This window comes from Aethalodelphis obliquidens, unplaced genomic scaffold (genome assembly GCF_003676395.1).
Source record: "Aethalodelphis obliquidens isolate GAN/ISIS:26980383/991018 unplaced genomic scaffold, ASM367639v1 scaffold8, whole genome shotgun sequence".
NCBI lineage: Eukaryota > Metazoa > Chordata > Mammalia > Artiodactyla > Delphinidae > Aethalodelphis > Aethalodelphis obliquidens.
Window position 1 is genome coordinate 36,022,537 of NW_020837952.1, and position 9,045 is coordinate 36,031,581.

The following is a 9,045-nucleotide window of genomic DNA, read 5'->3' on the forward strand; positions in this document are numbered from 1 at the left end:
TAGTATGTTTTACCTTCTCACATGCAATGTAATGTATTCTTATCATTATTATTCATTTTTTATCTCCATCATCAGAATGTAAACTCCATGAAAGTAGAGATTATTATTTTGTTCACTGATTGATTCTGAGGCATAGAATAAGACTTGGCACATAATATAGCTCAATACATATTTAGTAAATAAATGATTGAATAAGCTTCTACTGTATTAACCATATATTCAAGTCAGTAGTTCAGGCTTATACTATACAGAACAGTAACCCAAAAGGGCAAATTGATTGTCTGTCTTTATTTTCCAATATGCTGACTCTTATTTATCTAGGCCTTCTCCATGTTAGAAAATATTCTTGCCAAACAAAATGTACTTTGAGCATATTTAATACTCTAAATTTTTTCTGTGTTTTAATAAAACCCAACTCTCAAATGAAACTAAATAATGGTATAATAGACATAACAGTGACTAGTTCACAGCCAATTTTGGGTTTCTGAGCATTTGCCCAAGGTCCAAGTATGTAACAAAATTTTGAGCAGAAACTCAAAGTTATAAATATATACTTTATTGATTTATTGTGTGACCCATTATGGTTGAAATTTGAGTTTTTCCAGCAGGACACTGCTAGGTATAAGGATTGTACATTTTTCACAAAGTGGCACATATCTTTATCTGGAGAACAGAAATTTCTAAAAAAATTTATGATTCTACTTTTAAGCTTTTTTAAAAGAGCTAGCCAATAAATAATCTCTATTTTAGTGAAATCTTAATTGTACAGAAACAAACACATACATAAGAGAGATAAGTTCTTCTTGGTATTTTTTTTTTCCTGATTGGAGTCTTTCTTTCTAAACATTATTAATTTATACTAGTGACATCCTCTTACTTGGAAATTAGTCAGCAGTTATTATGGATGTGATTGTCTCAGTTCATTTGGACTGCTATAACACAAATACCATAAACTGGGTGGCTTATGTATATTTATTTCTCACAATCTGGAGACAGGAAAATTCAAGATCATGGCACCTGAATATTCAGTGTCTGGTGAGAGCCTGCTTTCTCATTGACAGCTGTCTTCTCCTTGTAACCTCACATGAAGGAAAGGGTGAGGGATCTCTGTGGGACCTCTTTCATAAGGGCACTAATCTTATTCACGAGGGCTCCACCCTCATGACCAATCATTCACCTCCTAAAGGACTCACCTTCTAATACCATCTCTTTGGGGGTTAGAATGTTAACGTTAACTTTGAAGTGACACAAACATTCAATCTATAGCAGTGATTATTTGGCACTTTTTTTTTTCTTAATTGAGCTGATAATAGAACAATTTAATGCAGTGATTATTTGGCATTATTTTGTTCTGCAGAGCTTCATTCCTTGAAGATGTTAGTGTTTTTGTTTTTCTCTTTCAGAATTCTTGCTTCATTTATATCTGTTTACCATGTATTGAGAAAGAATAATGGTTGAAAGGTCAAATGTTATAACTTCAAACTGCTTAAATAGCTTGATTTTCTTTAGACCGGGCCATGTATTTTCCTTGCATCAGACTTCCTGACAGCTTCTTGTCTTCCCTATGACATCCAGCGTCTCTCAGAAATCTCTCACCGGAATTCATCCAAGCTTTGCTCTTCAAAATTGGAAATTTTTCATCATCTTATGACAGCCTTCTGTTTAATTCTTCCCTTCTTTAGTCAACCAAAAATTTTCTTATTCCTCATATAATTTATCCTTTCCTTTACTCAATAATTTCAATACATATTTTTAGTCCCTAGTATGAACCAGGCACTGGTCTAAAGAAAGGAAATGTAGTGGTGGACAATATAGACAGGTTCTCTGCCCTCATAGAACTACTGGATGTGGCCTCTTTCCCCAAGAAACAATGCCTGTCTGTATTCCCAGTCTTGTGAAGTCCTTCTCCCTAAACCTGAGTTGGTCCTGTGACCTGCTTTAACCAGTAGAATGCAGAGAAAGTCATGCTATGCAAGTGGTGGCCTAAAGGTTAAGAAGGATGGGAGATTCAGCAATTTCATTCTGGAGAAAACTCCCCATAATGTAAGGCTCTGACTACCCTGAAACCAGTATGCTGTGAGGAAGACAACCTAGCTACATAAAGAAGCCATGTGACTGAGGTCATCTTTGAAGTGGATGCTTAAGTGGTGTCCCGCAGATGAGCTGCCCTAGCTGGAATCATCTTGACCAGAAACAAACTCCACTGACCCTGGCCCAAATTGCCAAACTGTGCTCAAGTAGACAAAAGAATTGGTGTTTTAAGGCACTAAGTATAGGGGTCAATTGTCATTTGGCAACAGATAACCAAAGCACAAGGTATTTTCAGGTAAGGTTGATTGGAAAAAAGTAAAAATTCACCAAATGTCACCACACCCAAATGTTATTTACAGATTTGTAGAAAAAAAATGCATCTAACAGGAATCATACAAGCAATAACCATATTTTAAAGTATTATCCTCTTCCATGATACTTTATGCATTTAGTTATATATATATATATATATATATATGCATATACTCATATATACTTTTATTATTTCATTCATTTATATTTATTTTAATAATAATTGAGCACCTAGTGCCAGCCACTACACACATGAAATATGTTACTGAATAAAAGTGATATATTTCACAGAAACTGTGAAAGATAATAAATATTTGCAGCATTAAGCCACTATTTTTTGGGTAATTTAGCTACAGAGCAATAGATAACTAATTGGGGAGCTCTATTTCAGACTATTTGTCCCCACTCCCCAAAGTCATATTCCTGAAAGCCCCGGGACCCATAACATTGTTGCCTACAAAACGTGGATTCTGAAATGAGATAGACCTAATTACAGATCTATAACTTCCTACTCATGTGTCTTTGAACAAGTCACTTGACTGTTTTGAGTGATCACTTTCTGCACCTTAAGAAAATTGGGCTGTAACATTTATTTCATTGGATGTTGCAAGGATCTAAAGAGACAAACATAAATATAAGCCCTGTTGTCATTTCTGCTCACATCACAAGTTCCTTTAGAAGAAATTCTCTAACTTCTAAGTTGGTAGTGCATTTGGAGAGTAGGGATCAAGAACTGATGTGGGGGCCCAGGCAAAGCATGATGGTGGCTCTGAGAAAGTCCCATCAAAATAAGACATAATGAGAAAGTAAAAGGAACAGAAATTCTTCTTGATGATATCCATTAATTTTTAAAACTTTTACGTTCCTCTTAATAAGGTTCCATATCTTTAGGCTAAATTTTTCTACTTCCTTTAAATAGTTCTCATATACCATTTTAGTCATTCATCTATGAAAGTATTTTACTCTAAATTGTTCTAAATAAAGGTACCCGGAACTGAAAGAAATAGTCCAAGCATTGACTAATCAGTACAAAGCTGAATTTTTGCCTCCCTAGTTTTAACTACAGTACTCTTCCCTTAATAAAGTTTGAAATGGTATTATCTTCTTGGTGATGAAATCACTCCTTTACTTGATATTGAATGTACTGATAACCGTAAAGCTGCTAAGTCATGGTCTCCTTATTTTGTACCAGTGAATTCTGTTGATTGCACATGTGTGAAAGGCTCATATTTACCTTTGGTAAATTTCACCTTGTAACACTTCCCATCTCCTCAGTCCATCACTTTTTGTAGACACATTTGTCCAGAGATAGTTGTTCTCTTCCTCATAGCTTATCAGTAATTTCAATTTACTTAATTTTACCAAAATTATAGCTAAATGCATGTAGGCTTTTATCCATGTGAGGTGAGGAGATATAAATAACTATAATCAGCATCAAAATGTATTTGAATATATCTAAAAATCATCTCAATGAGTATTAACCAAATAACCAGATGTGCATGATTCATATGTATTATGTTTATATTTCTTCCATAGAATACACTGATTAGAAATTTATTTATTTACTCATAATTTTTTTGTGTGCCATGTACTTTGCTAGGTGCTGAGGATATAGCGGTGAACGAGACAAGCGAGGTCTGTGCATTACAGAATTAATGACAAGCAAACAATGGCAACACATGACATGGAGTCGATTCTATTTCACTTAATCTTTGTATGAATTCTGCATGTGTAATCAATTTTAATTGTCAGGTTAATTGCAACCTCACCACGTTAAAATAAATTTTAGAACACTCTGTTCTACTGCTGAGATAAAACTATTTAGTTTATAATTTGGGGCTGCTTTGGAAATGCCATCAGCCTATTTCAGAATGTTTTATTTTTACAACATATTTATGGTATCAGTTTTTGTTTTTCATTGATTGCATGTGTATATTCAAGATATATCTAGCCTGCACCTCTACTTTGGTACATCAGCCTTTTTTAAGAGTTGACATCATTATAATCATTGAATAGCTATGGTTAAAAGAACTATTCCACTGTAAGTTCTATTTTCTTTTTTTTAAGTTGGTTATCATTTTGCCTTTGTGGTATAGGTAGATTACACCCAAGTGTCTATTTAGAAAGAGAAAGGTCACTGAAGATGCAGAGTGCATTCAGTGGACTATACTGACCCAACATATACTGCTACAGCCTAGTGTGTAAAACAAGATCGTGAAGAAAGCTTAAAGATATTTGGTTATATATGCCTCATGTTGTGAGTTATGGAGAAACTAGATGTTTCTGAGGGTAGAGCAAAGACTTGGACCCAGATTTTCTGTCTTCCATTCAGTGGTGTTTCCACCACACCATGTTTCATGCTTATACTGGGAATGCTAGGGATGTTTATACTAGGGCAGATATAGAGGAAATGAGATTGGCTGTGTCCTATTCTTGGGTCATAGGTTCATGGGGTTCATTATGGCATTCTCAACTTTTGTCTTTGTTTGAAATTTTCCATATAAGAAGTTTAAAGGTAAGTAGAAAGAGCTCACCTCTATTTATTTATTTCATCTTTTTCATCTCTCATTTAGTATGTCACTATAATTTATAATGTAGAGGTAACTGAATGTAATATAATTTTTGAGGAAAGTAAGTACAGATTACAAAGTACAGATTATGTGCAGATGTGTGCCACTTTTGGGGCACACATCTGCACATAATCATGCTAGCAAGAAGAAACCAGAAGCTATCCTAGGAAATAAGCATGCTATAGAGTCACCATTTCTGCTATGGTAGAAAGTTGTTTTTGGTTTCAGGCTGATTGAATTTCAGTACTGTTGATAAATTATTGTTTCTATGATGTCCAAAATGTAAGCACTTGTGACATCTTATGTAGCATATTGGTTCATCTTATACTCAACCTAGTAAAACATTAATCCAACAGAATTCAACTAATTGGGACCGTACATTAATATCTTGTCCAATTATCTGTGCAAGAGTAGAATGAACACAAATAGATTGATAGGGAAGATATAATCATTGAAAAATAAATTCTGGGATATGTCTTGTGATTTCTACAGACTTGGACTTACAGGATCTTATTGCATGTAAGATGGTCCTAAGATACATAAAGATACAACATCTGTAAAGGAAGATTGGGTTGGTAGTTACACTAAATTAACTCAGGCCACAAAGTATGTTAAATACATCTTAGAAAGTTGTAAAACAGGGATAAAAAGAAAGAAGAGGCTTCCTTTGCACATTTTCGCTAACTAGAAAATTTAATAAACAGAACTAATCATATTCTATGAGTTAGGGTTATTCAGTGAGCTTCAGGGTAGTAATACTGTAGAACAAAATGCATGACTCAAACAAATGCAGTGCTGATAACAGTCTCGAATGTCAAGAATGCTCACTGAATTGTCCTCATGTCTTATCTGATGTTTATGGCACAGAAGGGAGGAATGAAAAATTTTTGCCAACGACTCTAAATACAGTGGATTGCTAAACTGTCTCTTCCCCAGAACCAGGACTATTCTTGCTGTTTAAGACACCACAATTCATATTCTTTTAATTACTCATTCTTAAGAGTCTGGTGTGTCACAAAACTTGTGGCTGTAACTTTGAAGATTTACTTTTTCCAGAGTTTACAAAATGAGCAAAAATATTATAGTAAGCCACTGAACTTTCCAGACTTCTTCAGAACCACAAACTGCTAGACCTCTGTATGTCACGTGAAGTGATTCAAAAATTGCTCACCCAGTACACATCCCCAAATTCCCAGTTTGAGAAAGCGTAGATATTTGATAAGGAGCCAAACCCAGGGGAGCATGCCTGGGCTTTTTTGCACATGGAATTGCTTAGAATTAAGACTAATTCATTCAGGGACCCCAGGGTGGGAAACAGTTCTTTTGCTCTTTGAACTCTGCCACATACAGGAGCGCTATTGTATTCCTTCATTTATTCAACGTTCATTCATTTATCAAGTACTTATTTGTAGAAATCAACATCTCTTGTCCTCATGAGACTTGCATCTGGCGAGTGTGACAGACAATAGTATGTGAAAAAAATAAATGAGATGATTTCAATAGCAATAGATGAAAATTTAATCCCAGCTCCTTTCTTCTTAATAGTTATATGAACTTGGTAATGTTTCTTAACTTTTTTGATATATTAATTTTTTAAGTTAAAAAAAATTTTTTTTTTTTGGTTGCGTTGGGTCTTTGTTGCTGTGCGTGGGCTTTCTCTAGTTGAGGCGAGCAGGGGCTACTCTTCGTTGCGGTGTGCAGGCTTCTCATTGGGGTGGCTTCTCTTGTTGCAGAGCACGGGCCCTAGGCACGCAGGCTTCAGTAGTTGTGGCACGTGGGCTCTAGAGTGCAGGCTCAGCAGTTGTGGCGCACGGGCTTAGCCGCTCCGCGGCACGTGGGATCCTCCCGGACAAGGGCTCGAACCTGTGTCCCCTGCACTGGCAGGTGGATTATTAACCACTGTGCTACCAGGGAAGCCTGAAATATTAATTTTTAAGATGTTAATGAAATAACATTTCTCCTAGGGTTTGTATGAAGATTAAATTAGATTATGTAGCAAGGTTCTTGGAAAATAATATGTGCTTCATTTGCATAGGATGTATGCTAGGATGTCTGCAGTGCTATTTGTAATGTTGGAAAAGATGGAAGCAAGCCAAATTTCCTCAGAGGAAAATGGAATGGATAAATAATATGTATTATATTCATCTGGTGCAATGCTGCCCAGCTATTGAAAGGCACATAGTACTCAATTTAAACAAAACAGACCTTAAAATATAATTTGAATAAAAATTGTGGCATAAAAATATGTATATAAAACATTCATTAACATATACGTATGTATGCAGCAATTTTTTTTTTTTTTTTTTTCCGTATGCGGGCCTCTCACTGTTGTGGCCTCTCCCGTTGCGGAGCACAGGCTCTGGGCGTGCAGGCTCAGTGGCCATGGCTCACGGGCCTAGTCGCTCCGCGGCATGTGGGATCCTCCCGGACCGGGGCACGAACCCGTGTCCCCTGCATCGGCAGGCAGACTCTCAACCACTGCGCCACCAGGGAAGCCCAGCAATATTTTAAAAGGAAAGGAAACATACATATCAAATTCATGATGGTAAATGTACCCAGAAAGAAGGAAAGGACACTATAACTAGGAAGAGGATAGCAGAATTCAAAGAGTTCTGTACTTTATTATCTATTACTTATTTTAGTTTACAAATAAAGCACATAATAAATAGCATTAAAAATAGTAAGAGGCAATATGGTGGGGGAATAAAATCAATTGTATGAATAATTGAGATAATATATGAAAAAAATGGTCTTGTGAAAGGGAAGTTCTTTGCATATTTGTGACCATCCTTTGCACAGGGAAGTTACTTTAAGTTTGAAAGTTCATTTTCTCTGACTTAGCAAGGTTTTGTGAAATGAATATGCTATTGGTTTTTCATTAACTCCCGTTTTTGAGGTAAAGCATATTTACTTAGGATAATGAAGAAGATTTTTTTTTAATATTTCATTTATTATTATTATTTTTTAACTTAATGTTTTGTTTATACATTGGTTTTAGCCAGGGACTTCAGCACATCTGGGTTACAACACAAAATCAGGAGACTTCTATTCTTGAGCTTAAGTAAAAAGTCAGGGTGTTTCAGTGCACTGTCACAGAACAGCTGGCACACAATTTCTCCCTGCCCCACATATTACAAAGACTTGACTGGCTTTTACAGATTCCAAGTGGTCATTCTTCATGGCCTCTTTGTATTACTAAATATACACATTTGTCTACTGTTGCCAGCCTAAATTCTTTCCAGCTCTGATGGCTTTTAACTTTCACTGAGTACTAACAGTCCATGCACAGAGTCACTGAGGTTGTTAAGTTTCCATTTATCATCTCACATAAATAGCTGCTCAAGCAGATGTGGATTGGGATGGGGAAGCCCTAAACCAAAGCTGTTTGGCAGAGATTTGTCTCTCCTTACACAAGAGAGGAAAGGATTTTGGTAGCTAACATCTTCATTCACTGCATGAAAACCAGCGAAAACAAATCTCAAAACTAATTTTAGGGGGACTCAGGATAGGGAGAAATTACTTCTAGATGGGCATCAAGACATACTACATGAAGAAAGTAGAATTTAACTTGAGAGAAGTTTTAATGCATTCATTTAATGCATGTTTTTTCAAGTAGCTAAAATTCACCAGGCATTGTGACTAACACTGTGCTGAATAAAATTTTACTAGGTGAAGAGAAAGGAATAAAAGTCTGAGCAGATGAGTAGTTTGAGTAGTTACAAGGACGCTTGAGCAATAGTAATGGGTCAGTCTAGGGTTCATTTATCTGTTAATATATTCAGCAAACAGTTATACTATTTCTACGTAGTTGATATTGGGTTAAGTTCTGGGGATACAGAAACAACACAGAACAACACTGTCCTTTTCCAAGAATTCAAAATGTAGTGAGACAAGTAAAAATTTTCAGAAAAAAAAAATGTGATAATCAGTGTAACAGACACACATAAGTAAGCCATGCTCCCAGAACACTGAAAAATAAGATAAAGTTCCTGCCCTTAGTGAGAGACAGACAAGTAGTATAACTGATATATAAATATTGGGATTAAGAATATACACAGGTACTTTGTGCTTTGGGGGATTTGCAAAAACATTGGGAAAACTAGATTACAGGAGAAAGAGAATGTGGCTAGAT